Raw genomic sequence first — 26,207 nt, 5'->3', positions numbered from 1 at the left:
AACATCACAGCTGCGGTGAGCAGAAGAGCCATGTTTATTTTCAGACACTTCAAATTCATTATACTCCTGTGCTCATAGGTACATACACAGATTTATATGCTTGGTACAGAGAAACACGTTTAGGGAAACAAAACAGAAGCACCTAAAATACAGATCAGGGCGAGCCATAAATGCTGCACTGCAGTCTTGGGTCCTCCTCCCAGACACGAATCTCTCAATCTCCCAAAAGACTACAGCTCCCAGCATGCACCAAAAAAAGGACATTTCGGCAGCAGGGTGATTTCTTACACAAAGAGGTAATTAACCAGCCTGGCCAAAACAGGAGCAGCTTATGGCCACAGCTGCTCCATATCCTTGATACTTTGGTGCAGCTGCCAGCTCACAAGTTTACCCTGCACATCAGCCAGTGAAAATGTGTTTGCCATGGTGGTTGTTGGGAGGAAAAGGGTTGCTAAAAATGACACAGAGAGGTTGGTGAGTACTGCAATACCACAGGAAGAAACCCAAATGCATAGAGCCACCTCTGTGAGCAAGTGCTTGCTTTAGAGAAAATCCTTGAAATTGCATTAGCAAAGGAGCAGAACAGAAGGTAAAATGTATCACCGTGGGTATCCACAGCCGCAGTGCCCTAATGAGCTATTGCAGCTAATGAACGAAGCTGTGTTTGGTGTTGCAGTGCCAAAAAAGCTGCAGCCCTGTGAACATGTGTGCAGACCCCTCCTGGAGGGGTTTGGGGTTGTTGCCTTCAGGCGGCATCACTGGCAAGGTCGGGGCTGGCCTTGGCAAGCAGCTGCCACCACAGGGCATGCTGGTGTCCCTGCCCTGTTTGGGAAGCAGGCATCTCGCCCCGAGTTTCCAAACTGCCCATTCAGGGCAGACATTTGCCATTCAGGTGCATGTGAAACCTCAGCTTTTTGCAAAGGGAGGTTTCATGCAGAGGCAGAGCCTTGCTGGTGGTTATCAGCACAGCAGAGACCGTTCTTGTTCTTATTCCTGGAGCAAAGAGGCTGGAAGAGAGGTAAGTAAGCTGGGGGGAATAAATCCTTTTTCCTCTCACATCTGATTTTGTAAGCCTTAAAAATAGAAGAGCCCACTTGTGTTTTCTCCAGCCCTGTTCAGTGTTAAGGACTCGGGTGTATATTTGTACGAGATGTATGTGTGTGTCTATAAAAATCTTCACCTCCTCTTCTCCCCCACGCACATATGAACATGTTGTCGCACTTGAAATTCTTCAGATGGTAAAAAAAAACTCTGGAGGATGATCAAAGGTTAATGAAAAGTTTGTCCAAGGAGCAGACCCTGGCACAGATAGCAGCTCTTTAAGGCTTTCAAGCATCTGACAAGAAACCATCAACAAGTATTTGTGGTCAGGGATAAAGAGAAACATCCTTCTGAACATATCGAAGCATGAAGCCTCTGCAGTAGTTACCTTATTATATTATCCCTCCGTGTCAAGCCATGTCATTTTTTATGATGAAAACTGATTTATATGTGACAGTGGCAACTTTTTTATGGCCCTCAGGGGCTGTTACTTCAATAGCTAGGATCCAAGTAGTAGAAGTGTAGTTTGCAACCCTGTAATAAATGGCAGTGTGAGGGAGACGAGTGATATGTTCTCGTTCCTGTTACCAGACCTTAATAAGTATTGCCTGTGAGTGTTGACAATTTGCCTTCAGTCCTCAATAAAAATTGTCATTGTGGAGCAGTGGTTTTTGGTGGTGGTGGTAGTGGTGTTGGTTTTTTTGTTGTTGTTGTTTTTTACATTTTTTCCAGGTTTCTCATCTGTTAAAATAGAACTCTCCTGAAAGTAAGATTTGCTGTGATGCCTGGGAAACTCTTAAGGTTATTTATTTATGTTTTGAGAAGGTTCCTGTTATAAAATGAATGCACTTGTATTTATTCTACCAGAGCACTGAGAGCTGCGCTCAGGTGAAAGAGAGGTCAGCAGTCCTTCAGGAAAGAGGATGAGGGTTGCTGGAATGGTTTCTCTGGGCCAGAGCCTCCTCCCATCCAAGCTCTGAAAGACCTCAGGAAAGATCAGCGGGAGCAGCCAGCACCGTGGGGGCAGCTTGCAGGTCAGGGTGCATCAATGGGCTCAGCACCAAGTGCTGAGAAAGCATCATCACCTCTGTTTTGGGTGATTTTTGGTGAACAAATCTAGTTTCCAGTGGCCAGAGGGTTGGGGGCTCACCGTGGCGGGGGGGGAGATGCTGGAGAAGGAGATTGATTCACGTTCGTAGGGGTTAATTATTTGGTGGATGCTGATGAACTGGGCAGAGACCTGAAAATCTATAAGGATTTTGTAATGGGAATTTATCTTCATACCTATTCTGTTATTGATCAAAATGGTATCACGAGACATCCAGACTCTATTGATTCGTTTAGATATGTTAATGGTGTTTGTACTCGAAATGGAGTTTGATACGCTGGTGGAATTTTTCCCTTTATTTTTATTTTCCTGTCACCATAGTAATGCATATGTAAACACGTCTTATTTAAAAATATCAAAGATGAGAGCAGATTTAAAGCATTTTAGCATTTAAGTGCTGGGATCAGAATAACGTGTGGTGTTTTGACACAAGCTGAAAATATATCCAAAGGCTCCTTTCCAGCATGCTGACAAAATATATAAATTAGCCTGGCAAAGGTCTGACTCTCAGCAGAGCTCCCAGCTCAGCGTGGAGGCCTGATCCAGACGAGCAGCTGAAGCCACTGCCTCCGAAACGTGGTGAATCATCATTTTTCTAACAAAGATTGTACCTGTGGCCATCGCAATGAGGGCTGCAGGGAACCAGCAGCTCACTGCCTCTGATGTCAGTGATAAATTAGCATTCCCCTGTGCCTGGCTGCTGTAGCGGCGGCTGAGGAATCCCCAGGGTGGCCTTAGCTGTTATTTTGGTGGGGAGAGAGGGAGCAGAGTCACCCCTCAGGGAACAGCAAGGAAGGACAGCACTTCTTTTTTAGGAAATGGCACCAAACACCACATCTTGTACAGCCCTACCAGCACTCTCTTGTAAAGGAGTGGGTCAGGTATGGGAGAAAACCTGGTGCAAGATGAAGCGATTTTAATTTGAGAGCTGTGATGGTTAGTGCAAACGGGCTGGTAGAGGCATGAAATGTCCTCGAGTAGCTCTGAAAACCAAAAGGCAACTTTATTCAGGGATGTTTCTTCTTATGGCTGACGGATAAAGCTTCCCCTCAGGCTTGAAAAGATGTAGCATTTAAATCATCTTGTAAGGAAAGGGATTTTCTGTTGAGACACAACAATAGCATGAAATAAACAAACAAAAAAAGCCCACAAAACACAATCATGTCGCATCTATTGAGTTAGATATTTATTTAGGTGCCCAAGTCTGGTTCCTAATTTTAGGCATGTGTTTTTACCAGCACTGAGAACGCTGGCCCTGATAACACCAAAGGCACAGACACGCCACAAGGAGGAAGTTAACATTAAGAGTGTGATTTCTTCTAAAGATTACAGATTCTGTGATTTACACTTCTAATTCCTACAGATGCTCTGGAAAAGCCCACTTTAAATATTTGTCAAGCGTGCTAGGGCTGCTGGTGGCAAGTGCTGTGCAAATTCAAAGCTTTAATATTATTGCTTAGCTATTGTACCTGAAATACAAAGGGGTCTCATTGTCTTTAAATGTCACTTGGAGAAAGAAAAAGGAAAGAAAGAAATCTGCCCCTAGAGAGATCAGCTTTCATTTTCCAGGAATTCTCTGCTTGCAGGCAGACCTTCAGTATTGAAGGGAGACTCGTGCATGTTTGCATCTCATCTGTTCTTATGGAGGCTAAAGGAAAGTCTCCCAAAGGGATGTGTGTGTCTCTTTGTGTTTTATTTCTGCACCTTGCTTGTGCCGTCCTGCAGCTCAGGGTAGCACGCTACTGTTAATAAAATACCAAAGATCATGATGGTTTTGGAAAGCAGGTCAGCTGCCGTGTCTCATTTTTAGCTGTTCTAATTACTCCACAGCACAGCCAGACACACACAATGACCCCAGAAGGTTTGCCTTTGGAGCAAGACCCTCTCTCTGTGCTGCTAGATCTAAAGAGGAGCTATGTTTTGCTTCTTAGAGCTATTAACTTGGTAAATTATTCCAGGTGCAAGCAGCCTCTCACCTGGGCCACTCCATCTCCCCCAGCAGCAGCTGGTGGTGGAGGGGGAGCATCCTTTTGGCTGATGAAAAGCCATGAATCGCTGCCAGCTGCCTGCTGCCCCCTCCCTGGTCTCCATCCTGCAACTCACACCTACCCGGATGTTCAGCCATGCTCTAATGATCTATTAATTAAGGGGCTGTAGCTATAATGATGTGTGTTGGGGGGGATTTCTCCCCTTATTACTGTAGAACACGTTTTTATGAAGCTGTCTTGTACCTGAATGTTTTAAGTCCTGGGTAAGCAGCAGTCCCCTGGCTAATTTGATGCTGAATGTTTCCATTTGTAGTGTTTCACTTCCATGGCTTTTGAAGTGGGGATCACGTAGGTTGTTTTTTCAGTTTGCTCCAAGGTCCTTGCAAATGCCCTGGGACAGTCTGCTGGGAAGGGAGGTCTGTGTCCTGCAAAAGGAAAAACTGGACTGGGGTTATCCTATTCTTTGTGGATTGCTACATATATGAGACCCGTGTGATATTTTTGTTGTTACGATTGCTTATCGTCCTCTTTACAGCTAACCATAATTACTGTTTGTGGGTTGTTTGGGCATGCAAAAAAAGTCCAGTGATATATGGCCAAGCTAATTCAATTATTACTGGAAACTTTTTATCATGCTTCTACTGGCATTTTGTCCTCAGTCATTATACTTGAACTTTGATACGCTGTTTATGAAATATAAGTCTGCCCGCTTCGAGAGCAATCAATAAAGCTACTCAGCAGTTCTTGGTAGACAGGTGTCTACTGATTTTCAGAAGAGTTCAACACCTATTGTACTGAGAGCTCTGAAAATAAAAAATGTTGAACAGGGGATGAAAGATGCTTGATCCCGAGGAACAGAAAGTGCTTGACCTCTTGTATCTGCTGCATCCTCCTGCCACTGTGGGCTTTCTCACTGCAGTGGGGCACATGATACATTTACGAAGGACTTGTTTTATGCTTGAAATTAGAAAGGGGAGTCTTGTGGCTGCTTTCTCAATAATCTGGACTTCTAAGCCATTCAGGTCTTCCTTTTACTTATGATAGCTTTCTCTTGGTACAGTCCATAGGAGTTTGTGGTGGCTTATACTGGTATAACAACAGGATAACTTATAGGATCAAGGCTTTGAAGAGGTAAAAAGACTGGAAAGAAGAAATAAACCTTTCCCCAGAATTGTTTCGATTGCATAAGAATTTTTTGTTTTTGGAGGTGGGTGAGGGGGACCTGGCATGGAAGCATTGTCTGGTCTGCAGTAGCTGGTGTTCTTCAGGTGTCCGAATACTTGCTGTAACTATCCTTTCCTAGCTGAGGACCTCTGGCTAATAGTAGAGCATCTGCAAGGCACAAATCAAAGGGCTCAGTTTCTCACTGCATCAAAATGCCTTTCTTCCCCATGTCTCATCTGCACACTCCAGGTGCGCAGCAGCCAGGCAGACTGCCCTGGGCTCCGAGTCGTACTGAGGTGTTAACTGGGGGTTCTTGCAAGGATGAAGGATTGTCACTTAACTCATCTTAATGAAATGGTGTGCGTGGGGGAGAGATCTTCGCTTATATTCTTCATTTCCTATTCTGATTCTAGAAATGGGTCTGATATGAAAAGTTCAGTTGATTCCTCTACAGCAGAACTTTCTGAAGAACAAAGCAATGTGTTGAACAATAGTACTGACTGAATAACACAGACATTTCATCAGTCTATTACTTTGGGAACATTTTGGACTTAAGTTAGATACTACAATGTTTAAATGTTTAAATTCCATCTGGCCAGCAAGGACTGTGGCAGTTTCAAAAAAAAAGTTCTCTGTTGAAGTACTTGCTTCAGATCAGCCTGAGTCCTTTGGACAGTAAAAATCTGGGGTTTTCCTTGATCTCATAACTGTGCTGCTTTACTCTGGTGAAACTGAGAAGACAATCCAACCTTTGATGGCTACTTTTCATAAATGACCATCTATCAATCTCCAGCAAGACCAATTACATTCCTCCATATTACGTTTCCAGTCATTTCACAATTGTCTTTTGTACCGTATAAATGAACCATATAAGCGTTTGTAGTAAGCGCCAGTCCTGGTGAAATAAGTCCTGTTTCAGTATATTATGGTTGATTTGCAGTGCTTCTTGTTATTACTATACCTTTTTGTCATGGAAAATGAGGTGTATGCTGTATTATCAACTATTAAACCATCACACAGTTTTAGCGTTATAATTTCTGCTGATAGCAAACGTTGTAGTTGAGGATGCAAAATGACTTCCATTATAAAAATCTGACTCAAGTTTCTCATCGTTAGCCTTGGGGTGAAAATTGTCTCCAAACAGAATGAAAGCAAGAAGATAATTTGGCCTACACCAGTATTTTTGTTGTAGAATCTGCCTCAAGTCCTCTGAAGTTACTGAAACCTTAGCTTTTAATAAACATTAGCTACTGCAACAATGCATTCTGCAAGCATCTGTGATGCTTCTTATTGTCCTTCCCCCACAGCTCTAGCTGCACAGGGTATTGGCAGGCTTAAAGGAGGAAGGGTGCCATCCTTTTTCCTTACTCCCTGCTTAGTGTCCTTATTGAAGAGAGAAGAACATTTTCATGAAGGCAAGAAATACTTTTGCTGCTCTGAATGTGCCTGTTCTGCAACAGGCTCAGTTAGCTGACTCAGCTTCTGCAGCCCTGAAATGAAATTAGCAGGTGTTAAGCCTGTTCTGAAATGCAGCATCACTGTTACCTGATTAATAAAGGCCTAACTCTTTTAAGCTGCCTCTTTGGCCTCATATAATTGAAATCTTGCCAATGCATCATGTCGTTCTTATGCCAAAATGAAATTCTCTTTATTGCATTAGCCTTGGTAGCTAGAGGATGCTTGTTATCGAAGGCATTCAGATCGCTATTGTCCTATTTCTGCAGAGACCACAGTGTGTTCAGCCCCTTATGGAGCTCCACAGGAACCAGCAAGAGCTGGCCCAAACCCAGGGATGTGCAGAGCTGTGCTCTATCCACGGCAGTGACTGATGGCTGGTGGGGTAGAAGCTCTCTGGATGTATTTTTTTGAGACTTCTGATTTGAAGCCTGCAATATTTTCCCCTTCCATTTAAACTGAAATCCCATTTGGAAATTATGTACCTTGCTTGCCTCTTGTGCCTTTAAATCTCTAAGCTGTGTAAGTTCATGCTGTCTGATTCCTCACTCTGAATTTCTATCTCTGACCATGAAAGGAAAAAATCACACGAATGCAGAATCCCTATTAATGCTAGGAAGTTTTAACTATGAGGAAGCTAAAATTGCTTGTTGCTACTGGAAGTATTTGAATTGTCTTAGTGAAGAGTTTCTTCTGGTTAACAGGGAATCTTGGGTTCATACTGTTTTCATTCTGGTATGTTTGTTGTGTAACTGGCTTTTGCACATGTCCTGTATTTTGATAGTAATTGTCTAGCACTGACTATCGTAAGTGGTCATCATAGTAAACAAAGCTCAGTCACTGTATGGTGGGTGAAAGGAGCAGAATAGCAATAAAACAGCTGACAGAGGAAGAGACAGTGTGAGACTGCAGCCCTGAAGCATGTCACTGCAGGCAATGCAGATCAGCAGGAGACAGGACTGCAGCAGATGGTCTGAGTTTGATTAATCAAATGTCCTGAATTAAAGCCTGATTGTATTAAAAAAACAACAACAAAAAAAAGGCAAGCTGAAAATGTAAATGAGTGCACTGTCTGTCCCTGTCACTAACTTCAAATAACTGAAGGCTGAAATAATTATTTTCCAGACAGATCTCAACATAACAAACATTAAATGTTTAAATATATTTTGCACATCATGTGGATCAAACAGCCACATAGGTACTGCAAATTCTGCATCCTATGGAAAGGTAGAGCATGGTGGGCTGGGGACCCAGCGAATGACAGGCAAAATTCTACTAAAATACCCGGTCTTGGGAACTGCTCAGAAAACAGGCAAGTAAGTTGCCTGTTCAGCCCCAGACATACACCACCCTCTGTTGAATTTAATGTAGCTGAGGATTCAGGCATTCCAATGCGTCTTTACTTGCAGAGAAGCAAACCAGATCTCGTTTCTCCATGGCTGAGTGTGTGTGTTTCATTTTTGCTTTTTAGTCATGTGCACATTTTATTATAATTAATCATCATAACATAAGAAATAGGGGGAAATGACAGAAGTGGTGAAAATCATATTCAGCTCTAATTTTTTTGTCTCTAAAAAAGCAAAAACCACCCAACACTTTGGGAGTGCAGAATGGAATTAAAACTATAGATTGATCATAAGTTCTCTTGGCTCAAAGCCAAGAGTGGAGCTATTAATTTGACACAAATTAATCTATGCAAATTTGCACACTGATTTAATGAAGAGACAGACATGCAATCATTTCATTACTTCTCAGGTTTTCAATTAGATTGAATTCTGTAGCTGGCCACCATCGTAGTCACTGAGTTTTGCTAAAAGGTTATTTGATGAATATTTATGAATTTGGGATTCTGCTACAGCTGGGCTTAATAGAAAGTATCATACTTTCTGAGTACATGCAAATGATTCTTCCAATATCCTAATGTAGTGATTGATTTACCTTTTTTTTGTCTTGACTGCTTTATCTTTAATACCAGTTATTACTTTGGCGCTCTGGTCCAAGATAAATTACTTGCTCAGGGGTAAGTGACTGTTCTATATTATTACAAACATTGTCTTGCTTTGTGGCTATTTAAGTGTGAGAAGTGACGTTCTAAACAGCTAGAAATGTGACAAACCTAACTCAGACCGCGCATGGATAGATAAAATTGAGAGAAGCCATAATATTGCCCTGGGCAAAAAAGGTGCCACTTCTACAGATGTCTGAGATGAGGGATGAATTACCTTCCCATTGATTTCTATAAAGCTATCACCTTGCAATTGCAGCAAAGGATGTATTCAGTTTTAAGTCTGCTTCAGCTGTATCAGCTCCTGTGAGGTAAAGTACATGGTTAAGTATTGCCCCAGTCTGAACTGGGGTTTCTGAACATTATCCAGCTTTTGCTGAAGTTAATGGAGCTAGACCAAAATTGCCATAAATAAGAATAGAAGGAAGTCTAACATGTTCTAGTCATGTCTTTCATTGTTTCAGTTTCTCACTTGTTGTAAGGATCCAGAATGAAAACTGAACCTCTGAATGCAGGGCTGTTTTTGAGTAAGTGGATGTTTGGGGACCGAACTAGACCCTGTTAACTAGAGTTAGACATACATTCTCCCTCAGATGCTTCTGATATGTTCTCTTCTGGATTCATTTAAGGCCTCTAGTCTCTTTAAGATCTCTAGTCTCAAATCTGGAGGTGTACCCATTTTGTTCTTTGAGGCAGCTACTTCTATTGTGGATAGATATCTCTTTTTTTTTTTCTTTCCATCTTTCAACCAATTTGTTCAGAGGGCACTGGAATCAAAATGGACCAGATCTGTTCTGGAAATAACTGTTAGCTGAAACAGCAAAAACCTGAGGAAATATGCAGCTGGGATAGGGAAGATGCTCTTTAGCTCCTGGAAAAAGCGATTCCGATATATGAGGTCAGCTCCTCACTGTTTATCACAGACAAACTTCAATCTTTGCCTTAGACCTTAACCTTTTAACGGTGCAATGCAAATGTGAAGGCACAGGTAAATGTAAAAGGAAAAAATGGCTGTAATTTGTGGTCTTTCCAAAATGGGGTCTTGAACTGCACAAGGTAATATGGAAATAAGCCCTATATTTTACCTATTCTGAACCTGAATTGGAAAGAGATGGCTAACTAGATTAAAAGCATACATATCTCTTAGTAAATAGTGATGGAGATGACAATCGCAAATTCAGAACTAAACCAAAACTGGCATCGCTTGCACGGGCCCCTTGGTATGCTAGTTAAACCAGTTTTATTGCCCTTTGGTTGGCACCTACAAGTATTACAATTACTCACGCATAACCACAGAAATGGCTCACTCCACCTGAGCTGGAGTATTTTCTGTGTGAAGAGCAGGATATCTTTAGAAAGACAAGCAGTGATATAGAAGTATTGACTGAAGTAGGCTACACCTCCTTTTAGGCTTAATTCTCCACAGGAGCCAAAAGTTAAATGTATTCATTCCTACTGTTACTTATACCATTTTGTACCTTCCCACCGACCTCTGCCTGGTATCCAGACTATGAATTACTCATTGTTTGTGATGGAAGATGGGATTTTTCCCAGCAAAATGGGAAGCTGTAGACTTCAGAAGGCAGGGAAGCTGGCAGGACAAGGAAGGCATGTTCCCAAGCTTCTTTTCTCTGAGTCCTATTCTTTTTAACTGTCAAGGAGACTGGTCACCAGTAAATTAATGACCCCTGACAAAGGGAGTACTTAAAACTTTGTAACCCCTTTATTGACAAGGTCAAAAGGGTTCTGGTTCCATTATAGCCTGATTTCTGCACTAAATAAACACCTGCAGGTTACACTGGGCAGGACTTAGTTGCTCTGTGAGGAAATGCTGCAGGATTTCAGCACCAGAGCCTGAATTGCCTGGGGAGAAAAGCTAATTCAGTATAGGCCTTGGGAAAGTTTCTAGCAAATGTCAGTGGCAAGGTCTGTCTATACGCTCATGTAAATCAGTGTGTGTGTGGAGGAGGCTTATCAAACTGGTAAAGTAGTAACATTACCAGAAAGTGGCTTAAGGGTGACCCATTGCAGGGAGGCTGGGCTGAATGAGGACCGCAGAACTTGACTCACGCTAAGGGGTTTCTGATTTCCACACCAATTTATTTGCATGATGTCTGTGAGACTGAGCATCTAATCATCTCCTGCTTATTCATATTTTTCCCTGCTCTGGAGCATATCCTTGCTGAGCTTCTTAAACCTAACAAAAGCTTTCATCACTACCTAGAGATGCAACCATACAACTTGTCTGAGAGGCGTCGCTGCTTACAGTGTGATTATATGACAATGTGTGATGTTTCCACACTTACTGGAAACCTTGTCGAATGCCTCATTGCCTTCCTGAAAATTGCCTTTTTTTCTGAGCAGCAGTGACAAATGACCATCACAGGGCCCATGGAGAAGGAGAAGAAACTGCAAAACTCAGTAGAAATTAATTTCCTGAAGTAGCAGACTAAAACCTGTGTTTGTAAGACTTAACACATTTCAGCTGCTGTCAGTGCTTCTGCTTCCCCTGTGGGCCTGAAGCAGCTGAAGTGTTTCCCCTGTGCTGATCTCGGAGCTGGTGCTCTTTGCTTTTGCAGCCCACTGAAAGGGTATGGCACATCCATCTTGTTCTGACTGAGATGTTCTCTATGAGACCTTCCTCCAGGAGTGAGAGAACAACGTTGTGATCCCATCTCCCCTTTAAAAAGCAGGGTTGCACAAGAAACAGGATTGCCCCATGAACAGGGCTAGGAGATGGTTTTGCTCCCAGTCATGCTACCAGGCCCTTGCTGGAGGTTCTGGCATGTCTCTGCCCTACTAGCAGGTGTCTTCCCCCTGCACATGTGTACATGCTTCCCCATGCTTGTGAAGCAGCCCTTAGCTCTGAGAATCTCTCTTGCATTCTAAGGACACTGGGTGAAATTCTGAGGGAGGAACAGCTTGCCCAGAAGGGAGGTGATCTCTGCACCCACTTTGCCTGAAGTAACTTCTGGTCAGCCTTATCTACTGTTGGAGTAGCTTTCAGGAGAAGGATACCAGCTGCACTCCTGTGACAGAAAAATGGGGTAAGAAACAGGAAAAAGGCGCTTTCCTGCACAGGGAAGGCCTCTCTCCCCAGCACAGTGCAGTGGTATTGCCTCTTGAGGGCTCTAAAATGGCTGCCATGACCTGCGCCCTGCAAAATGGCCTCCTCTCCTCCTGGGAGCCTAGAGATGTGCCCTTCCATGAAAGGGCTCCTTCAGTCCCGTAAGATGCCATGTGCTGCCCTCACCCTCTCTCATGATTTCAGCACCTTCTTGCCGCCAAGATTTGAACAGTGAGCAGGGCTGGCCAGACTGCCCCTGTCCTCTTTACTGCTCCCTGCATGAGGGCGCGCAATGGGTGCAGAACGGCTGGGCCAACAGTGACAGAGTGGCTGGAATCTCATATAACTAAACACAAGAACAAAGATTTTATTTTTATATATATTTAACAAACAACAGTGACAACAGAATTGTTTCTCCTTGGCATTGAGGCTCTGCACATTCTCCTGTGCCCAGGCCCTGACCCCTGGGGTTGATCCCAGCTCCCTACAGCAGCCCCGTGCAGGGTTATGGGAGACAAGTGACCACCAAACGGCTCCTGGAGAACACCTGGAGCTCAAGGTGGTGGAAAATCATCCATAGCCAGCTTTGGTGTGTGGAAGAGCCTCTCACATGGCAGGTAGGCACTCTGTTGCTGTGAAGAGGTGTTTTTATTGTGGGGTCTGACCCTCCGCTATTCCTGGTCCTGCTTGTATTTTGGGGGTGCTTCCCTCATTGCTGGGCCCTGGCCATGGGGTTGGCATGGTGCCTGCTTGGTTGTGCTCCCTGTGCACCCTGTAACCCTGTTCAAACTGCCCCTGAGCTTTGAGATGGCTCAATTTGTTGTCTCTTAGTATTAGGTCTTTCAGCCATACTGCAAATAAACCTTGCAGGGAAATCAATATTTCTCACCCTTAGCACATTGATTTACACCACCTTTCCAATGATGACTTCTGTAACAAATCCAAAGCGCTTTTAAATACTTGTCTGAATGCAAATGTCTTCCATTTGCAAATAGCACAATAGGCGATGGTGGGGAATATATGGTCCTGAGCAAACTTGCAAGGGGGCAGCGCAGACTAGTGCAGGGCTGACTTTTGTGCTGTTGCATGCCTGTGCGCATGTTTTACAGGGTGCAGTCCACAGTCTGTGAACAAGGAGGGAAACAGTGGGATGCTGCCTCAGCATGTGGCTTTAAATTGAACTAAGATGTGTGATAAATACATGGTGACAATAAATAAAATACAAGGTTTCAATCTTGAAGTATTCCTCTTTAAGAGAAGAGGGAAGCTGTACACAAAGGTGTAGCACATGCCATGCCATGCTTTTGAGTTGTTTCTAGATTGGTGCCAAGCAGCTGGGTGTCTTGAGTCTTTCTGTATGTGTGTGTGTGTATATAAATACACACACACATTATATATATGTAGCCTCAGTCAGATAGTTACAGTGCTAAAATATTGGCCTGTTAGCTAAAAGGGCTGCAGTTAAACTCCCTGATTCAGGGTCATTCCCAGGCAGGGGAAGAAGCTGCAGTAGTAGCTGGGGTCAGATCTGGAGCCACAGAGACAGACCTTGTCTTTGTATTAGAGTAATGTGCTTGATACTTGCCTGCACCCCAAAGCACTTCAGTGACTAGAGAGCCACCAGGATTGTGACTCTAAAAAGTATAAATTGTAATTTTATGAGTTGCATTAAATCAAGTAACTGCTGAGTTGCAGTAAATGTTGGTGTAAATGGCTGTCTCTTCATTTCAGAAAAATAAAGGATATGGCTGATCTCCTTGTTTGTGTGCTAAAAAATCCAGCAAAAGCATAAGCTGAAGTCACCAGTCAGAGGAAGTATAGAGGCTTCATGAGATGCTTTGCTGTGAAGGTTTGCGTGGCTCTGGCAGAATGGCATCAGATCATCTGAGAAAGATAGCAGACAGAAAAAGCACAGAGAAAAAAACACTGGCAGCGCAGTCCTGAGAAAATGCTGAATGCAGCTTTTTGCTGGCTAAAAAGGGGCTTGGAGATCTCTCCTGCTGTTTCATTCCTGGTGTGTGAAGGGAAACAAGGCTTTGTACATAATTTAAAAGCAAACAGGATTGTGTCAAAGATGTCAGGCTCCACTAGTAATTATTTCTCCAGACTGGAATGACCCATGGGATTCAGAACTTTAGCCAGCTTTTCCGGGCAGGCAGATAATATCGTGATATGTCCTTATCTGATGGAAGTGGGTATCGCTCCCTGGATGTTATTATTGATACACGCCAGAGAAGCTGACAAAAATAAAATAGCAGCTTCCATTGGAGTTGAAGCTGAGCAGTACATGAATTTAGATAGCTGCTTTAAGTTAGCTACTTGGTATATTAAGTACATCATTTTCTTGCTCCATTACTTCCACTGTAAAATAATCACTGATGAAGGCTGTGAATTAGAGATTGAAAAAATGCTTTGGAATCTTATACAGTTTGACTCAGACTGATTCCTTGTCTAAGAGGGTGGATTAGATAGTTCACAGATCTGCAGGGATTTCTGATACATATTACATAGCTGCTTAAAAGCTGCATCCTGTCTATGAGCTCCCATTAGGATAGTTTCCACTATTTTCCAAGCTTCATCTTTGGTCAAATTGCAGGTCCTTGGGGAGGAAGGTGCAGAAGAGAACAATTTCTTATGTATTTATATGGTATCTTCTACTGTAGGACTCCAGTTCTAATTTGGATACTGCCACAGTATAAATAAGTCTTCCAAGTGTTGCTGTTTAAAATCTGTTTTGGAGATTGTGCAGAGTGACTGAATCCTACGGCTGCATGCTAATTCACTGCAGCATGGAAATTATTGTTGATCACTTGGTAGGATGGGCTGCTGGCTCATAGTAAGATCTGGGTATTCAGTGGAGTTGATTTGTTATTGTTCACTTTGAGTCCTTAGACTGGACCAGAGATGCAAAAGCAGGGTGCAGGCCTGGCTTTTCCCAAGGTCTGAGACTGTTTGTGTGGTGTGGCCTTCTTGGATCCCCAGATGTCACTTGCAAAGTGACCTCCTGGGGTCTGAGTGTCTTGGATTCAGCAGAAGCAGAGGGCTGGGGTAGTTCAAGATGTCCTTCACAGGCAGGCACATCAGTGCATTTTTAGTACCTTTGGTTCAATATGCAAGGTTTGTTCCTTGAAAGAAGAAAAATACTGAGAGTTTGAAATTTGGATAAAACTGGCACCTTTGATTTGAATAACCTCCTATGCAAGGACCTTTTCACACACAGATCAGCATGTTTTCCCATCAATTCTCAGACAAAGCATCGCACAATTAAGGCATCTCTACCCGCATGGAAGAACAGTGCTGAAGTAATGGTAATTCCTTTGATCCATTAGCTGGGTTTATTGTATACTTTTGATACTCTAGCCATAGTCTCATTTTTGTACTTCCCAAAACGTGGATTTTCCCAGCAAAAAGCTATGCTTTACCAAAGATCTGCCGTGCAGCTGCCTCTGTCCTCTGGCTCATTTCTGAGTCCCAGTGAGTGCCTCGGAAAATGTAATACTTAAAATAGAACTGTTGTACGTGCATCAATCCATAGCGATTATATTTATAAGCTGCCACTGCTCTGGGCATGTACAAGGACAGGCGTGGCACCGAAATGACAAGGAAATGCTGCAGAGGCTTCTACGCTGGCAAACACCTCAAGTGTAACTTAGACTGGGAAATAGGCTTGTGCGTGATCGCTCTGCACTGACACCCATTGCATGATTTGTCTCTTCTGTATTCGTGAAGGGCTCTCTCATTATGGCTACATCTCACATTTATTCTATTTCTAATTACGCTGATTTATGATTGGGTTTTAATTAACTCGTCTTGTCTGGAGCCTACCTATATACTTAATAGGTCCTTACCATCTAGGCCTAACTTATTCTGGTAGAAGCTGGGCACATTTGTAGCCACAAGCTTTAATTAATAAAGGATTTGATCCACTCACAGAACAGTTGGTGAGGAAGATCTCCCCTTTGTGTTACAGAGGAGCCGAATGGTTTGTGGAAGGTCTCTTTTTAGCCCAGGTCTTCTGATACCAAAGCAGCGCTGTGGGCCACTGCCTCTCGTCCTCCCAGTTATAGATGCGTCGTGTTGCCCAGGTTGGCTTCGTGGCTGCTGATTTCCATCCTTGTGAAATCCCTCCCCTTAGTGAGGCCTCACATCTGACCTGGCTTTGGAGGATGCTGAAACCCCCAGCAGACAGAATGGAAGATGACTGGTGGTGCAGGACTGCTGTTTAAGGGGTGATTCCCTGAGAGGCTGCTGTGCCTTTCAGTCTGCAGGAGTTGACTCGGAGGCTGATATTGCTGTTGACTCGCACGCAGTCCTGGCTGCAGAGATGTGTATCAATGCTACGAGTTAATTTCGATATGACATCGAAGTTTTTAGTTTGGTGTGACAGCCCCTCAATTTTCTAATAAATCCAGGTCAACGCTGGTCTTTTGTGAGATAATTAAGGTTGATCCATTCTGCAGGGCAAGCAGGAAGAAAATTCATTACTGTGTGGGGAGGTCAAAGAGGGCCAAGGTGGGGAAATGTGTGTCCTGAGCACTACTGTTTAGCGCTGCATCCTAATTGATCAGTGAGCTATGTAAATGCTGAACAGGTCAGGCTGTGTGTTTTATAAAGTGTCAGAACTGATGAGGCTTTGCTTTGAAAAGTTACCTTGCTGTGCTGCATGCTGCTGAGAGGATAGGAAAATGGGGGGGGGGAGTTAAGTATCGTTCATTTTTAATTCATGGCAAATTCTTTGTATGATCTTTGTGCAGCACTCGGTGTGCTGAGCATGGTGATCGCCTCTGTAACCAAACTGCTCGCAGCACAAATACGAGCACGGCCGCCAGCCCTTCCTGCCCCCCCCTCACCTCCCTCACTGCTAGGTGTGCACAGCGCAATCACGGAGCAGGGCAGTGATGGTTGCTTGTGATTGCAAACAGCATCGCTGCTTTGTAGGGGGATTTATTAGCTCGGGCTTAGGGTCAGGCAAGTTCAATTCCTTGCGCTGGAGCTGAAATTGAAGGCCGTGGAGGCCACCGTTTCACACTCTCCTGGGTGCGGACTTCCCATCCCTGGGTTTTAAGGAGGGAAGCCTGATCCACGGCACGGTTTCCATCTTCCTTCCACCGGGGTTCCAGGATTGAGGGCAGTGTCCTTGTGAACGTGACTGCTCCGTACAGGAACACGAAATTGGGGCATCTAATGGCTGAGCCGGGTCCTTGTGTGACACTATCTGAGGTCCCAGCGATGCTGGGAGGGGGTGGTGTGCAGTAAATACAGGGCTTTGTTTGCAGGGCTTTGCTTTGCAGGATTGTGCTCAAGCCCCAGAGCTGGAGCGCTCCACCAGAACAAATTGCTCGGTGATGTTTCTATGTTTTTCATTTTACTATGTTTGGAGGAATGCCAATTTTTTTTTTTTTTCATTCACTCATAGTGAAAAAGTTATCAGAGCTCCGGGCTTTACAAAGCACAATGAGTTAGCATCATCCAAGAAGGAGCCCTTCCTCTGAAGCAATCTACATATTGGCTAGAAGTGATGTGGGGACAAAATTCCTGCTTGTGACATTAATGCTTTTTCTGATATGCCCTTCAACACTACTGCCCATTGACACTAGAGCTGGAAAAAATTGTTTTGCACAAAGAGAGAGGCAAGAAGTGGATCTCTAGTTATGAATTCTCTCAAAGAGCAGAAGCAAACCACCCAGGGTTGTTTTTAAGTATCAAACAACGGAAAACAGCACCCAGCCTCAGACAACGTGCTTCTGTTCCTGGTACTAAAATCATTAAGGTAAACACGTCGTGTCTTTCCTTTGTGAGAAGACTGGAACAACATCAACAACAAAATACATTTCATAGGATGCTTGAAGTTTTTGGCTTTTTCCAGAGAATTCTTTTGGTGCTGCCTCTCAGACCCTTGTACTGCGGCGTTTGAAAGAGCAAGCAGCAGGCTGCCGTGCAAGCAGCGCTGTGCTCTGGTCTCGCTATGGAGAACAGGAAATCTCCTCTGATCCTAGGACAGGAGGTTGAGGCTCTCACAGGAGAAGCAGCTTGGCTGGTGCAGCTTCGTGAGATGAAAACTGAGTGATCGCTGGCTGTAAAAACAGGGGGTAGGTAGCAGGAAGAAGAGCTTAGTTAACCTGTGCTGGCTTCTATATCTGTAAGCCTGCCCAGTGCTTTCCCATTGCATAGGGAGATCTAATGAAAGATAGTACATCTCCCTGCAGATTTTGCCTTTCTTATACTCTTAGACAACAGTAGCTGCAGCAGCTCTGTGCTTGGCACTGAAACGCTTCAGTCTGGCTGAGAACAAATTTAGTTTGGGCACGAAGAGGTCTCCAAGTACGAGAGCTACGGGGATTTGGAAAGATCTTGCCATAAGTATAATGTAGATGAGGCACCTGAAGTAGCCCTAAATTGGCATCTGATTAGTATCTGAAGGGTTGCATGACATGGAGCACGATGGCAGAGTTTTGCTGGCTCGAGAGATCCTCTGCAGCTCTATGGGAACGCGAGCTGAAGCGAAGAGACGGTGTGTAACAGCAGTGAGGTGGGAAAAATCTGCGTGAGGAACATCAGGAGATCTGCTATCCAATGGTTTCTAGTTAATTATTCATAGTAATCCAAGTGCTGCTTACTGTATCTTGTACTGCTTTACAGTGTTCTCCTCTGTGTATTGAATGTCTGATGTACTGAGGAACTGTGTGCCTTGGAGTTGTGTCGGAACAATGAACGTATTCATCGGCTTCCCTGTAAAGCAGCTGTAAGATCTCGCTGAGGAGGACTTCTGCAGAGAGCTGAGCTGGGGGATGAAGGGGAATGTAAGAGAATTAGAAATGAGATTGGGCCATGCAGGCCGTGGCATGGGGTTGGCTGTTTTGTTCTCCCACTTTGCGTGCTTTGGACTTAGAAAAAGCATTTCAAAAAGTCAGTGCCCATACCTAGGGTAAGGTTTTGGCTCCCGCTTAAGCGTGTGAAGGAGCCAGGGGCGTGAATGGAGCACTGTGCTCAGCGCTTCCTTGGGTCTGCCAGGAAGAAAAGCTGTCCGGCATGACAGCCCAGAGGAACGCAGTGCAGACGAGGGCTGTGCCCTTCGTAGCTCCCCGATGCCTGCAGGGAGAGGGGGCTGGCTGCAGGCGTTTTGTGTAGTTACAGTACATGGGAAGTGTGGTGTTTTCAGTTCTGTCAGTCTCTTAATAGGGCTGGACAGGGACTGGCACGATGCAGGGCAGTTCAGCACAAGAGGATTGATCTGAGTTGCCAAATTTTTCCCCAGGATAAGCAAGCAGAGGACAAGAGAAGGTTTCTGGAACTTAACCTCTGCCATTGACATCACTGAAAGTACCAGGAAAACCCCTCAACCTTCGCCTGCACTGCAGTGAGATTTGTCTTAAAGAAAATACTCCGGAGTCTCGATATATACGGTTCACTCTGATGCAAAATACTTTATGCAAGTACATATAAAACCACAGAGTTACATTCTTCCTTGAAATCTCATCTATAGAGGGAGGCTGCGATGGAGGGGCTGATGAAATGGGAGCTAACAAAGGATGAAGACATCACTACCTGAGCCTCCCTGGAGGAGGATGTGCTTGGAGCACCAAGCAAACAAAACCCTTCCCATGTACTGCGTGGTCCTGAACTCCGAACTTGGGCTGCTCTTTCTGGTAGCTTGAACGTTCACCCCTTTTAATGGGATTTTTACCCCAGAAGCCCCAGGTATGCATAGCAGTACTCGTTTGAGCTGCTGCTTACTGCTAGTAGTTAGGAAGCCGCTGCAAACAACTGGATGCACACGGGATAACGTTCTTCACTGTCCTCAGTTATCATCCTTCCCATGGTGTAAATGCATCTGAAGGGTGTGATTTCCATTTAGAGTACATTGTGGAACCAGGTCAAACATGAGATTTATTTTTTTTACCTGCCCAGTAACCTGACAGATCATATAGTTTGATTCCTGTGAAATTATCTGAGTAGATGCAGTGCTCTTCAAAAGCAGAGCATTAGGAATTATTTAGACAAAGAAGCAGATAGGTATACTAAAACACAGGCTCGGGTAAGCAACTATTCTTATCGCTTACAGGGAAAATTAAATTAATGGGGAAAGTGTTACTTATTTGACTCCGAATGTGGGAATTATTACTAATTGCACGAGTAATTCCTTGGTAATGATGCTGTAATGATTCTTTCTATTACAAGTGGTAATGCTGTCATTACTACATTACTCAAACTCAAATCCGTGGGGAAGCTCTGTAGGGTGAGCAGTGATTGAAGGTTCCACATTAAAATAATTACCCTCAATCTGAAATTTCGAATGTACATGATGGATATCTAATGTTCACTGGATTTCTTAAGGCTCCTCTTCTGTAATATTTCTCTTATCTGCACTGGGCTCTGGTTATTTTGTTCTTTTTAGGCTAGTTAATTTTTCAAGACGTGTTTAAGGATGGTATTCAGAAAATGAAGTGTTTTAGCGTTGTTAGAATGGTGACAACCGATAAATGAGCAGCTTATATCTTATCTATAGTGTTGTGTAGGGAAAAATGTAGCCTTCCTTATCCAGGGTTTTTCTGTTCCTGACGCCTTTTTGAGATAGGATTTCAGCGTCTTGGCTGAAACGCGCAGTGGCAATGTGAGAAGCACGACGCAGATAAGTGTCACAAACGCTAATCCAGGACTCATTTTGATTCTGAAACCCCTGATTAGGGAGTGAACGTGAGAGCTATGGAGTTGGGCTTCCACACAGGCTTCCCCTCTGCTTTTGTGCCTGTCTCAGTAACCCAGCGGCACCTTCAGAAATTCCTAAATAAGGTAGGACAAGCCCTTTTGCTGGGAAGTAGAGGTGAGGAACATTCTCAATCCAGTATTTTAACAAGTATCTTCTTTATTTCTTTTAAGAGTCAGTTCTTTCTCAGCCAGAATGAGGAACATGGTTGCCCTGTACAGATATGCCTTGGTGTAGTAGAGGCCGGAGAACGTCACTGAAACGGTGAGATAATAAGGGGCTTCCCACCCCAAAAATGCAAAAATAAAAATAAAAAATTCTCTGCAGTGTTTCTGGTAGCAAGTGGGAGCTGAGCTGTTGCTGTGCCCTGCCCTTGGGTGCCTTTTAGTGGAAGGCCATGCTGACACACATGCTAAATGCTCATGGTCAAGGACCAAATTCTGAAGGAGGGGCTTATTCTGGCTTTTCTGTACCAAACGGTGGGAAAGGAATCCCCACTGACTGTTTTGGTTGACCTAGCTGGATAGAAATTAGGTTGCCCTAGACAAACACAACTCGCTTCAACCTGGAGGTGAAGTGTGTGGGGAGTCGGACTGCGTTTGGCTCTGGAAGCACTTGCAGAGCTTCTGAGCTCTGTTCTTCGTGAGGTCCTAAACAGGGACTGCTTGCTGGGACCACCGAGGGGGACTCGAGAGCTAAGTGAGGGTTTCTCCCCAGCACCGAACCTCAGTGACAGTCCTACTGCTGTGCTGAGCTTGTGCCACCTAACAGAGCTCGGGGGCTGGCGGGGATTCTCCTCCAGCAGCCAGTTTTAGTCTTTATACTTCATGCATATTCTGTGGAGAAGAGCACAGAATGTGATTTCTCTTTTTAAGTATAATTTTGAACATATTAATGATATTGGCAATTACTCAGAGAAAAACACGTAATCAATGCTTGTTAGCCTGGGAGGTGATAAATTTTAAAAATACAATCTGTGCTCGCCTGGAATTTATTGCTTCAGGCAAGGTGATAGCTTCAGCACTGCCATTTCCAAAGAGTGCTGTGCATTTATTTTATCATTAGCATCTACTTTCTATTGTATATTTTGAACAAAGGTAACCTTGGAGTAGGAACACATTCCTTGCTGTCAGGAAGAACTTGTGATGCTGTTTCAAAGGTGCATGCATGATTGAGCAGCAATACATCACAAGGAGCCCTGCAAAGAAGATAATTCTCCATGGGCTGTAGAAGAAGAAAAGAAATTCTTATTTTTTTTTTATATTTTAGCTTACTGTGCTCTGTGGGAGGGGGGAGGGTTAATGTATGTGTGTTGTGACAAGCTCTTTCAGATGGCGAGGAGACTGTTTGTCAACTCATAACTATCATTCTCCAAAATAGCAGAGATTCAGCAATTTGCATTTTAGCAGGTTTTGATAAAAATCTCTTTTGAAATGAGGGAGATTGTTGTCAGTGCAATTCCTTTAAAAAGCAAAAAAATCAGGCTGATTGTAATAGTTCAAGAGGAATTTGAAACAGTGACTCCTAACTTTCCACTGAAGGATCTACCGTGTATTACAACACTCCTGGTATTTCCCTGGCGTGTAAAACACGTGGTGATCTGTCTGTCAGTGAATACAGGTGAGAGACCTGGAAACAGCCTGGTTTGAAAACCTCTGCGTCCTGGTAGCACCTCAGAACATCAGGGCCACCCCAGGAAGGTAGCCAGGGGTGGTCCTGTAGCTTGGACCAGAGGTAGGAAAAGAAGCAGCCTCGAAGGCACAGGAGAGACCCAGCAACCCCAGGCTCAGCTAGAACAGCTTAGAGGAAGAACACGGGAGGCAGAGCCAGGGATCGACCAGGATGCTAAATAATCCCAGAGCCCTCATTTTGCAGAACACAAGCCAAGATTTTTAAGCACTGCATAACTCCATCCCGGTCTGCTCCAGCAGAGCTGTGCCCCCACACCTGCAGTAGCACAGTCCCAGAAGAGTCTTTTCTGCTGCAAAGCCACCGCTAGCTGCAAAACCTCTTGTGTCTGCGAAGTTTGTCAGTGTAGGGCCAGCTGTCTGCGGTGCTGTCAGGAGTTTGACTTGACGTGCCATCTCTGCAGCTGATGGTGCCATCTGCACTCGCGCTCCGGGTGCACCCACAGCGGCCTCCCGGAGATCAGCCGAGCTGCCTTCAGAAAGCAAAGAGAAGCACGGATGATGAACCGCAGAAAGAAGACGGCGTTTCTTCAGCTCGCTGCTCAGGGTGGATTTTAATGGCAGATTAAAAGGCTCTGTCCGTGCTGAGGCCGCTGTGTGCTGAGCGTTCGGCTCCACACCAACAAGCTGCTCGGGCTCATCCCGCTGCAAACTGTGCCTGGGGAATTCCAGAGATATTAAGGAGCTGCACCGGCCAGTGCAGCTGGATCGGGGCTTTCGGCTCACAGCGTGTTGGCCCTTGCTCTTGTGCTTTTCTGATGATGGGAATAGGACGGGGAGCCGACAGAGCCCTGGGGTTCCTCACTTTTGGGATTTTTCTGTGATAGCAAGCTTGTATCCGCAGCTTTTCTAAGAAACAAGAGTCACAAGTACTTCAGTGGAAGCTGGGATGTTCAGTCCTATGCCAGGTCGATCCTACAGGGTAAACCTCTATCAGAAGTGTTACTGGTTTGAGGATAAACGTCTGGCGTGAGGCGCTGTGTGATCACAGAACAAAAAGATGGCTCTTGGCTTGGAGAGCGCCAGCTCCGCACAGCTACAGCTGTTCTAGCTGAAAAGCTCATATTAAACGCGCTGTCTGTTTCTACTCATAAAGCTTGATGGTTTTTTGAGCAGCACAAACTTTAATGTGTGTGAAAGTGCCTGAAGTTGGTAATAATGATGAAATGCAAAGAATCGTCCAAAATTTCTCTGTTTACTTCTATAATAAAAACAGCTTTATTCAGTAGTTCATGCATGGGGTATTTGCAATTTTTAACTGACAACAGAAATCCCCATATGGCTCAGAAAAGTGTTGGCATGCACTTGTGTGAAGTTTGTTAAAACTGCCTGACAGACGTTGTTTTTTTAAAGAATTCTTTTCCTTTCAAACAAGTTTCTTCTGTGGTTTATAAGTGAAGTTTAAAAAGCTAATTGGCCAAGGATATAATTAGATTTATGCTTATGTGGGATAGTCTTGTAGAAGCAGTCTCTAGAAGGACTCTGGGCCTGAAACTGAAGCTTGTCTCAATGTCATGATTAAAAAAATATATAAAAATATTGCCATCAGCTGAAAGTGACAATTTCAGTTGTACCAGGAGGTTCTCAGTATCTGAGCCAGAGCCCAGAGCCGATCTGGTGCCCTTATTTACCACTCACTTTGTCAAGTCTTCTGCCTCCCTCCTCTCCTGGGGGTGACACTGATCACTAAAATCGTCAGCTCGGCTCGTGGTGTTTGTAGGATTAAGAAGGTTAAACCAACATTTGGTCACTCGCTGAAGACAGATGATGTGTTGCTGTTAACAAGTGCGTTCAGCCATCATGTTCCTTCTGACTCTTGAATCAGTCACATCTTTAAGAGTAGCAGCAAATGATTTATTTAGGAGATAAGAATCTTCACAAGCAGCCTAATTTTTTTTATTTTTTTTTTTTGAGGGATTTTAAATTCTCTCCTTCCCTTTACAGAAAAAAAGTTTCAAAGGAACATCTTGGAGTCTTTTTGCATTTATTTCTTTGTAAAGTCAAAGATGAACAAAAGGTTGCTGAAGGCATCCTGCAGAAGCAAAACCAGTCAAATCAGGCCAAGTTGTTTTTTTTTTTTTTTTTTTTTTTTCCTTGGCTTTCTGTTAGGTGTCTTATGACATTGGGCTTTCTACGTAGTAGCTTATTTTTGCCATTCAATCATGTGCAGCATGCACAAACACGACTTCCCTGCGCAACCTTTCTGTGCTGATTTAAGCCTTGCTTTAAAAACCCAGCCAGGGTGTTTCTTCCTTAGAGAACAATAAATGCGAAACGGAGAGCAGGAACCTCGACTTCATTTCTGCAGTGACTTTGTTTCTGAGAGTCTCTGGGCCATAACCTGTGAGTGGAAAACGTACAAACGTTGCACATGGAGGTCCCCTGGGCTTCCAGTGCGTGTAACAGGACAGAAAGGTTCCCTTCCTCAAAGCTTAATAGAAATTATTGCAGGGCTATCCTGCAACATTGGTAGTGGGAATTGTGTGCTCTCTTCTTATTCCTGAGTAGGACAAAGATGTAGGAAAATAAGGAGGGAAGATGTGCTGCACAGGACGGCTGGCAGCCTGTGAAGCTGAGATGTGATCTGCAGCCGTGGTGATGGTTTGGCTCAGCCCGCGTGCTTTCTGTGCCCATCTCAAACAGAAATTGCCTTCAAAAATGTAAGTGGCTTACCGCATCCCTTTCATTAGGGAGGCAGTGTAATGTGATGCAGAGTTGCTGAATGTACAACGAAGTCTGCTCGGTGATGGAGCTACACCCGTCTGCATGTTGTCCCTCCGGCTGGGACCCAGGGGCTGCCATTCTGAAGGCCGTCCCTGTGTGCACGCTCTGTGGGTTTTTTCTGCAGCTCAACCACCTCCTGAGTTCTCCAGCCACTCACCTTACCTCCAAGCTTATTTGCTGTCTGCAGATTGCTGGGTCTCGAGCTTTTTTCCCTTTGTCTGGATCGCTCCGTGGCTGAGGTATGGCTGGGCTCTCCCAGGAAAGCACAAACGTTATTTCGTTCATCCTGGACTTGTAACGGCGTTTCCCACTTGTGCTATAACTTGTTAGGCCTCCCCTTATGCTCTACCTGCCTCGCTGTTATCACACATCAAAGATACGGGCCGGGTGCTGCCTAAATACAAGGCAAGCTCCAGCGTATTTCTGTGTAAAGTGCCAGGGGCCAAGTTCTCCCCTCAGACTCCATGCGAGGCTCCTCTTTGATCTGACAGGAGCTGCGTGCACAGCTCCTGGGGGCACGGATCAGCTTACGTGTGGTTTCCCTCCTCTCCCTCCCAATTATTACAGGAAGCAGCAGCTTTTACAGTGTAAATGAGACATTTGAAAGCAGCTGTTGTCAAAAGTTTCCTTCTAATTCAATAACAAAATCTCGCACATTAAGGAGCTGCCCCTCGTTAGGCACACGCTGTTATTTAGCGCGTGGAGGTACCAACCAAGAGCAGGTATCCTCTGTCCCTAATATTGATACGTTTGGGTAATCAGAGCTCATCCCTACCCTGAATAATTTATAGTTGGAGCTCGTCTGCAAAACTAGGAGGGAGCTTCTTGAACAGGAATTTTCCACTTGTCAAATCTGAGTGGTTTTGTGGAAAACGACCTGACTTCCCAGGCTCCTGACGGAGCTTCTGCATGTCTGAATGGTCACCATCTCCTACTTGCTTGGAAGCCCTCATCTCTCCAAAATGCCATGTCAGATCGAATAAATAGTGTGGGGCTTAAATTTCATAAAAAGACTGTAGGTTTTGTCCAAAAATGTTTCTGGATTTTTTTTATTATTTTTTTTTCTGCAACCAAAGACAGATTTCCTATGAAGCTCTCCTTTTTGTCTAATAGAAAAGATGGAGGAAATATTCCTTCAAGAGCAAGCTGACTAAATGACTTCCCTGGGGTCCCACACATGCTCCGGGGCAGAAGCTGAACTGAACTCAGCGTTAGGAGGGCCTTAACCACAGAGCGATCTTTGTCTCATTATGTTAACATGAT

At 44.3% G+C, this 26,207-nt stretch overlaps 1 long non-coding RNA gene across 3 annotated transcripts; it reads left to right on the top strand.

Moving 5' to 3' along the window:
* Window positions 1–284: 284 nt before the first annotated feature.
* On the top strand, window positions 285–25,855 carry LOC137864008 (uncharacterized). Of its 3 annotated transcripts, none has more exons than XR_011101266.1 (3): window positions 299–1,018; window positions 17,245–17,917; window positions 18,035–25,855. It is a non-coding gene; the product is annotated as an uncharacterized lncRNA (long non-coding RNA). The 3 variants fall into 3 exon arrangements; XR_011101265.1 differs by having other exon boundaries at window positions 301–1,018; window positions 17,245–20,618; window positions 20,706–25,855; XR_011101264.1 differs by having other exon boundaries at window positions 285–1,018; window positions 17,245–25,855.
* The last annotated feature ends 352 nt before the right edge of the window (window positions 25,856–26,207 follow it).

The sequence above is a fragment of the Anas acuta genome, chromosome 14, assembly GCF_963932015.1.
Source record: "Anas acuta chromosome 14, bAnaAcu1.1, whole genome shotgun sequence".
NCBI lineage: Eukaryota > Metazoa > Chordata > Aves > Anseriformes > Anatidae > Anas > Anas acuta.
Note: the sequence above shows the minus strand (reverse complement) of the source record. Positions and strands in the feature narration are given on the sequence as shown.